This window comes from Portunus trituberculatus, chromosome 45, assembly GCF_017591435.1.
Source record: "Portunus trituberculatus isolate SZX2019 chromosome 45, ASM1759143v1, whole genome shotgun sequence".
In the NCBI taxonomy this organism is placed as follows: Eukaryota; Metazoa; Arthropoda; class Malacostraca; order Decapoda; family Portunidae; genus Portunus; species Portunus trituberculatus.
The window spans coordinates 1,475,002-1,482,669 of NC_059299.1; the positions used below are offsets into that span (position 1 = coordinate 1,475,002).

General features: G+C 47.5%; 1 long non-coding RNA gene across 1 annotated transcript; it reads right to left on the bottom strand.

Annotated features, from left to right (window-relative positions):
- Nucleotides 1-3,088: 3,088 nt before the first annotated feature.
- On the bottom strand, nt 3,089-6,657 carry LOC123519586. The gene is made up of 3 exons (XR_006679060.1): nt 6,446-6,657; nt 3,884-4,056; nt 3,089-3,466 (listed from the first exon to the last, which is right to left on the bottom strand). It is a non-coding gene; the product is annotated as an uncharacterized LOC123519586 (long non-coding RNA).
- Between the last annotated feature and the right edge of the window lie 1,011 nt (nt 6,658-7,668).

Sequence of the window (7,668 nt, forward strand, 5' to 3'; positions counted from 1 at the left end):
GCTGTGAGGTCTGTGATGACAGGATCTAGGGTGGAGCCGGAGCGATGGGTGGGGAAGGTGACGTGGTTAGTGAGGTCAAACACTTCCAGCAGGAGTCAAAATCGTGCTGAACTCCACGGGGGTTTAGATCTCCAAGAATGATAATATTTTCACATTGGTGGGTTGTGAGGAGACGATCGATATTATCAGCGAGGAACTGTAGTATTGCTGTGCCCTGAGACGGTGGGCGGTAACACCCAATGCACAGCATACCTCGGCCATCCCCTCCCACCAGCTTCAGTACTATCACCTCGAGCTCCGTGGGGATGGGCGTGTCCAGCACTACGACACTGAGGCTCGACTTACAGCAAAATGCCACGCCCCCACCCTGTGTAGAGCGATCCTTCCTTATCCAATTCGAGTACCCTTTTATCCTCGCATAGGTCGCAGGCACACTGTCATCTAAAAACGTTTCGCACACGAACACTAAGTCAGCGTCATTTTTCAATATAAATCTGTGCGTGAGTTCACCCACATTTGTGTGAAACCCACGAATGTTTGCCGACACTATGTTTAGATTATGACACCCACGGCCTGAAGGTGGCGTCACCAGAGCCATGGTGCCCGTGGGAAGGTAGGTAACGCTCACTAATCTGATGTGGTTGCGGGAGATGGTGGATGCTCGGTGCTTGAAGTGAGGCGGTGGCTGGTCCCCAGGCTGTGCCGTATCCCTGTTGTGGTTGAGGTTGTGGTTGGGGGTGTCTCCACGCTGCACTTCGCAACACAGCAAGAGTCTCCTGTGAGCCTAGTCTGACCGCTTGGATCAAGTCAGAGTATCGTTTATCAGCCAGCCTCTCCTTGCAAGTATCTGCGGTGTGGTGTTTCCTCTTGCAGTACTGGCAGGATTGAAACCTCGGGCACTGCTGCCCGGTGTGGCCCTGACGGCGACAGCGCGGGCACCTTGGTTGTCCTCTCTCCCTCACACCCGCAGTCCGTAATCCACCGTCCTCACTCCCCCGGCCCAACGTGGAAGGATGATCCACTCGATGTTGTCTTCGAGGAGGCTGTCTGTTTGCTTGAGATCTTCTCTGGTTACCGGCCTGTGATTGCAGTTGGGTGCGTGGAGGCTGACGTGTTTCGGGAGGAGGGCGTGCCTGGTGCCTAGGAGGAGGCGAGGCGGAGCGTCACGCGGTGGGAGAGAGTGGCTTGAGTTGGTCGGTTGTTGGGGTTGCTGGTTACCGCCCAGGATGGGTGGAGGGGTGGAGTTGAGAGGAGGAGGAGGCGGCACAGTACGTACAGCCTGTCCCTGGGGAGAGCAAGTGGGGCTTGGGGTAGATGAAGATGCCTCCTGACTAGTAGGCTGGGAGAGGTGAGAGGTGGGTAGGGAGGGAGAAGGGGGGTTAGACACCTGGTCAGTGTTTGCGGAGGGTGATTCCTCCTCCTCCCTTCCGGCCGCCTGATCTCAGCCTCTCGCGTATCAGCGAGGGAGGTCCACCACTGTCTTGTTACTTCACCTTCACTGATATGGTGTGACCAGTCTTTTCAATTTTTCGGGTCTGGCAGTGCATGCAATAGATTTACGCTCGAAGAGCGATCAGCGAGTCCACTATAGAAAGCGCCTTGGCTATAAACCAGCGCTGTTCTGGTAATTTATCAACTAGATCACTGTACCACGTAGTTTCTTCGAGGGCAGTGCGCACTTTCTTTCTGAGACCCAACACTTCGGACCTGAGTTCCTCTACATTCATTCATTCATTTTGTTTTTCTTGTTTTCAATTCGTTCCTTTTTGCTTTCCTTCTTTCTTCTCTCTCTCTCTCTCTCTCTCTCTCTCTCTCTCTCTCTTTTTTTTTTAAACATAACGTAATACAAAGGAACATGTACCCAAAGGCGCACTGTCGTGTGCTACCTATTCTAAGGGTACTACAATCTATTTCTCTACAATATTTACAAGACTTAAAAATAGATAATATACAAGATGGTCAGCATGTAAATGGAGCACTATTCGTTTCACTTCACTAGCACTATTCACGCACTGCACTACACTGAGTGTCACGTCACAAAGAGTGTCAGAGGAGTTGGCAGTGTCTGTCTCCACTTATGTGCCATCAGTTTGACACTGTGAGTGTTCATCTCCTGGACGTGAGGCACCGCGGCCGTGAACAAGTTCCACATCCTGGAGACGCGTCCTGCGAAGGTGCGTTGATGCTGACACCCGTGGGATCGCGGCACCTCTACGGCGTCACCACCATTGAGCACCGTTCTCGTGCTCCGTGTGGTGACTCTTAGAGGATGACGCAGCCCTGCCAGATGTGGCACTCTTTGCACCTGTGCCTTATGGAACACTACGATCGCCGCCACGTCTCTGCGGTGTTCCAGTGAATCAAGAGGACGCTCAGGCTCTGGGTGAGGTGGTATTGCAGCATCTACTAGGCGCTCTCTCTCTCTCTCACCTGACAGCGGTGCAGCATCTCCTCCAATACGATTAACAGGCCAATAAAGGTCAGCACGTGCACTGGAAATTGTTTTGACTTTTGTCGTGTCTTTGTGCTAGGTCTCAATCCAGTACAAGTGTGATGAGGGAAAAAATTGACAAATATTAGCTAATGACTAAGAACTTCCTTTTTGTCTTGTCCTTATGTAACGTAATAACTAAAAACTTCCTTATTTTTACCTTTTGTCATGTCTTTGTCAAACTTACTTATTTTTGCCTTTTTTAGTCTCCCCCAAACCAAGATCAATATAACTAGTAATGACTAAGAATTTCCATATTTTTTTTTTTTACCTTTTTGTCGTGTTTTTATGTCAGTCTCCCCAAACTAAGAGCAGTGTAAGTAAGTAGTGGGGCATGATATAACCTTGTGGCGTGTGTCGTGGCAAGACCTGCACGCTAAATTTCTCATTCTTTTTTCAAAGGAACACGAGAATAAACTTATTTTATCGTATTTCATTTTATTAATTTACATTTTTTTTCTCTCTGCAGGAGCCGGAGGGTTTGTCGCCTGTGGGTTTGTAAACATACTGTGGTGGGACATCCTGTGGGTCCCTGTGGCCTCTCTGCAGAGAGAGAGAGAGAGTGGGGGAGAGAGGGTCCCTGTGGCCTGTAGAGAGAGAGAGAGAGAGAGAGAGAGAGAGAGAGAGAGAGAGAGAGAGAGAGAGAGAGAGACTCTCTCTGCAGGAGCCGGAGGGTTTGTCGCCTGTGGGTTTGTAAACATACTGTGGGGGGACATCCTGTGGGTCCCTGTGGCCTGGAGAGAGAGAGAGAGAGAGAGAGAGAGAGAGAGAGAGAGAGAGAGAGAGAGAGAGAGAGAGAGAGAGAGAATAAATATTACGAGTTCGTATGTGGATCAGATCTTCACTCTGTCTTTTTCTTCTCTCCTCTCCTTCCTTCTTCATCTCTTCTTCATTCAGATTGTCTCCTGCTTAGCACAGACTACAGCAACAGTCTCCCGTCTGGTCCAGTCATTGTTGTTGCTGCGTCTGATCCCCCTGTTGGAAGCAGTAAGTGATTAGTCTACAGGTAATTAAACAAGTTGTAGTGTCAGTTGCAAGGCTCATCCCTGTCAACGCCACCACCGATATAGGCGGAATGTGAAGAGCGCCATGATAACCTCCAGTAATGATGAAAGTTTGGCAATAATGCACCAATGTGTTTCTCCAAGCACGTGCAGTACTAGTGTTACTTATCCCGTTTTGTTATATTAGCCCCCTATCAACATTAAACCCTTCAATACTGGGACACATTTTTACCTTATGATTTGTGTACGAATAGACCGATTTATTTATACATTAAGAAGAGTCTATGGAGGTCAGAAGATAAATAGCCAGTCTTCACTATTGAATCACATTCCCTTACCACACCACTTTATCACGCTCTTCAATAATTTGATCCACATTTGTACTCACGTGTTTGACCTGGGAGAGTGCACTCTGTTCCGGGTAAAGGAATCATCTTGCCGCTCGTGCTACACTGCCGCTTGACTTAAGCCTCTTAACTAGAATTGCTGCAGCAGAATCACGAACTTTATACTTCAGCTGGTGGTTGAGTCTCTGCTGGCTGGCTGAGTGGTTGGCTGGGCCTGAAAGAATTAGAATAGTTACCCTCACATGAACTCAAGCAAGCCTCCCTCGTCCAGCCCCTTGTTACCCTTCAGGAGAAATAGTATTTTTTATGTAAGAGGGGAGACTATCCAAAGGGAAAAAAAAGCCCACTTAATTAATTACCAGTCTCCTTACAGGTCAAAGGGTCAGCCGAAAGAGGAGCAAATGTTTTGAAGCTTCCCTCTGATGACAAGTTAAGTCGTACGTAGGAAGATTGAAATGCAGAATCAGGCAGGGAGTTACGTAGGAAGATTGAAATGCAGAATCAGGCAGGGAGTTCCAGAGTTAACCTGAGAAAGGTATGATGATTGCAACTGGTAAGTCTTGCGAGAACTGCTAAACTCTTGCAACACAATACCTTTATCTCTGACGCCTCTCACATTCTCCCCATCTCGGTCCCTTGTACCCACTACTCTTCCAAATCCATTATGCTCTACAGAATAAGCCTGCTATCCTCTTCTTTCCATCCTAACCCCTTATCTGCTCTCCTCGCAGCCACACTCTTCAACAATAATCTCTCTTTACACCTTTCTCCCCTTTTTTCCCCATCCCCCATTTCTACCTCCGCAGTGTTACACCTCTAAGCTCTCACCGCCCTTCCTCTGCTGCCAATACCTCGCCTTTCTCCTCCTCCACTCCGTCAACACACTTTACTCGGCCTCAGTTTAAAGCATCCTTCACTCACAAACAGCTCACCATGTCCACCGTCACTCTCAGGCTTCACTCCTTGCCACTCCTGTCCTGTTAAGTAGTAAAGTTAGTTCCCGCCACAACACTTCCTCCCCCATTGGTGTCACTCAAGGGCTGCCATCTGCTTCTGCTTAGTAGTTAACCCCTTCAGTACCAGGACACGTTCTAATATTTATTCATACTATTGGTGATTTTATTCAGCTTCAAAAACTCATGTGGGGATTAAAACCGTGAAGACTCTGGCTATTAATCTTCTGACCTCCATAGACCCTTCCTAGTGTAGTAAAATCGTCTAATTATAAACAAAACTCAAGATAAAAATGCGTGTTAAGTAAGGAATCGTACTATTATTGGTCATATGGCGCTCTGTAGAATGATGTATTATTTGTAACGATCCATAGCATTACAAATGACGTGATTTTTTCTTTTTTGCTTGTATAATCCATCAAGAAGTCGGGATGTTTATGTATTATTGGTTCACACTTACTGGTACGTATTCTAAATAGACAGACAGATACACACACAGACAGACAGACAGATAGACAAGGCTTGTGATCCCCCGCCACACCTACACATTAACTTCCTCGTAAACCTCCCGGCTATTTCATTATACATGCAGGTTGAGCCGTTCATTTGTGCTGTGAAGTGAACATTATGAAATCACAGTCCCTCATTACTAGCAGCCCTCCGGCGGAACCCTTCTTTGAGAACACTTCCAGGATGCAGCGCGACTTCCCTATTCTACTCTTTGTTGAGCTTGACAGGGAACTTACACACACACACACCCCTCCTACATTTACATCTCTTCATTAGTTAGTGGTGTGTGTTAATGTGCGTCTCGTCTGTATCTGTCTCTCGTCTCGTCTCGTCTGTCTCTTCTGTCTGTCTTCTGTGTCTATCTTCTGTCAGTCTGTCTCGTCTCGTCTCGATGTCTGTCTGTCTATCTTTCTTTCTTTCTGTCTGTGTGCTCTCTCTCTCTCTCTCTCTCTCTCTCTCTCTCTCTCTCTCTCTCTCTCTCTCTCTCTCTCTCTCTCTCTCTCTCTCTCCTCTCCTCTCTCTCTCCTCTCTCTCTCTCTCTCTCTCTCTCTCTCTCTCTCTCTCTCTCTCTCTCTCTCTCTCTCTCTCTCTCTCTCTCTCTCTCTCTCTCTCTCTCTCTCTCTCTCTCTCTCTCTCTCTCTCTCTCTCTCTCTCTCTCTCTCTCTCTCTCTCTCTCTCTCTCTCTCTCTCTCTCTCTCTCTCTCTCTCTCTCTCTCTCTCTCTCTCTCTCTCTCTCTCTCTCTCTCTCTCTCTCTCTCTCTCTCTCTCTCTCTCTCTCTCTCTCTCTCTCTCTCTCTCTCTCTCTCTCTCTCTCTCTCTCTCTCTCTCTCTCTCTCTCTCTCTCTCTCTCTCTCTCTCTCTCTCTCTCTCTCTCTCTCTCTCTCTCTCTCTCTCTCTCTCTCTCTCTCTCTCTCTCTCTCTCTCTCTCTCTCTCTCTCTCTCTCTCTCTCTCTCTCTCTCTCTCTCTCTCTCTCTCTCTCTCTCTCTCTCTCTCTCTCTCTCTCTCTCTCTCTCTCTCTCTCTCTCTCTCTCTCTCTCTCTCTCTCTCTCCTCTCTCTCCTCTCCTCTCTCTCTCTCCTCTCTTCTCTCTCTCTCTCTCTTCCTGCAGTCGTTCCCTGAGGTGGATTAGCTTTGACAAACCTAATGGCGGAGGTGGAGCCGAGGGATTCGCTGCTTGGTCACAGTGGAAGTAAGTGGAAGCAGGTGGAGAGACGGCTTACAAATTGCATCCTAAACACTGGCTGATTGTTGTGTGTGTGAGAGAGAGAGAGAGAGAGAGAGAGAGAGAGAGAGAGAGAGAGAGAGAGAGAGAGAGAGAGAGAGAGAGAGAGAGAGAGAGAGAGAGAGAGAGAGAGAGAGAGAGAGAGAGAGAGAGAGAGAGAGAGAGGAGAGAGAGAGAGAGAGAGAGAGAGAGAGAGAGAGAGAGAGAGGAGAGGAGAGGAGGAGGAGAGAGAGAGAGAGAGGAGAGAGAGAGAGAGAGAGAGAGAGAGAGAGAGAGAGAGAGAGAGAGAGAGAGAGAGAGAGAGAGAGAGAGAGAGAGAGAGAGAGAGAGAGAGAGAGAGAGAGAGAGAGAGAGAGAGAGAGAGAGAGAGAGAGAGAGAGAGAGAGAGAGAGAGAGAGAGAGAGAGAGAGAATTCCTGAAGCTCGGTGGTGGTTGTTTTCCTCATTAGTGACCTTTCTGCGACTTGCACGCCTTGGCCACCTCCACACAGCATCACCTGCAATATAGTCAGTGTTAATGATGGTGGTGGTGGTGGTGGTGGTGGTGATTGGGTAGAGATAGAGTTTGTGATGATTAAGTGTTGATGATGGTGGTAGTGTTGGTTGTTGTTGGTGGTGGTGGTGGTGGTGGTGGTGGTGGTGGTGGTGGTGGTGGTGGTGGTAACAAGCAACCCAAATGACCGAACTACTACTACGCATCCCACACGACAAAGGTCTTTACGTAATGGATCCTTTGATAATAAGGTTCAGATTACCAAGTCACTTCGTCCCTACATCAGTAATCAAGTCACTTCGTCCCTTCAACTCCTCACCACGTAATGGAAGCTCTCGGCACACAGGAAGCCTTGTATCGTGATCTGTGTGTAAGATAATCCTGTTTACACCACTCAAACCCATCGAATATAACTCAAAACTATTATCAAGTCTTTTATGTTCTCGTATGGTAATCTCTTAATAATTCTCCAGTCTTATATCCTTCTATGATAAGCTGTGTGAAGTAATTCTATTAATATCTTTTATCAGTATGGAGCAAATGTCTTAACAATTTTCAAGTCTTATATTCTCGTATGGTAATCTCTTAATAGTTCTCTAGTCTTATATATATGTAAAGTAATCCTGTTTATGGCACCCCTTATCAAACT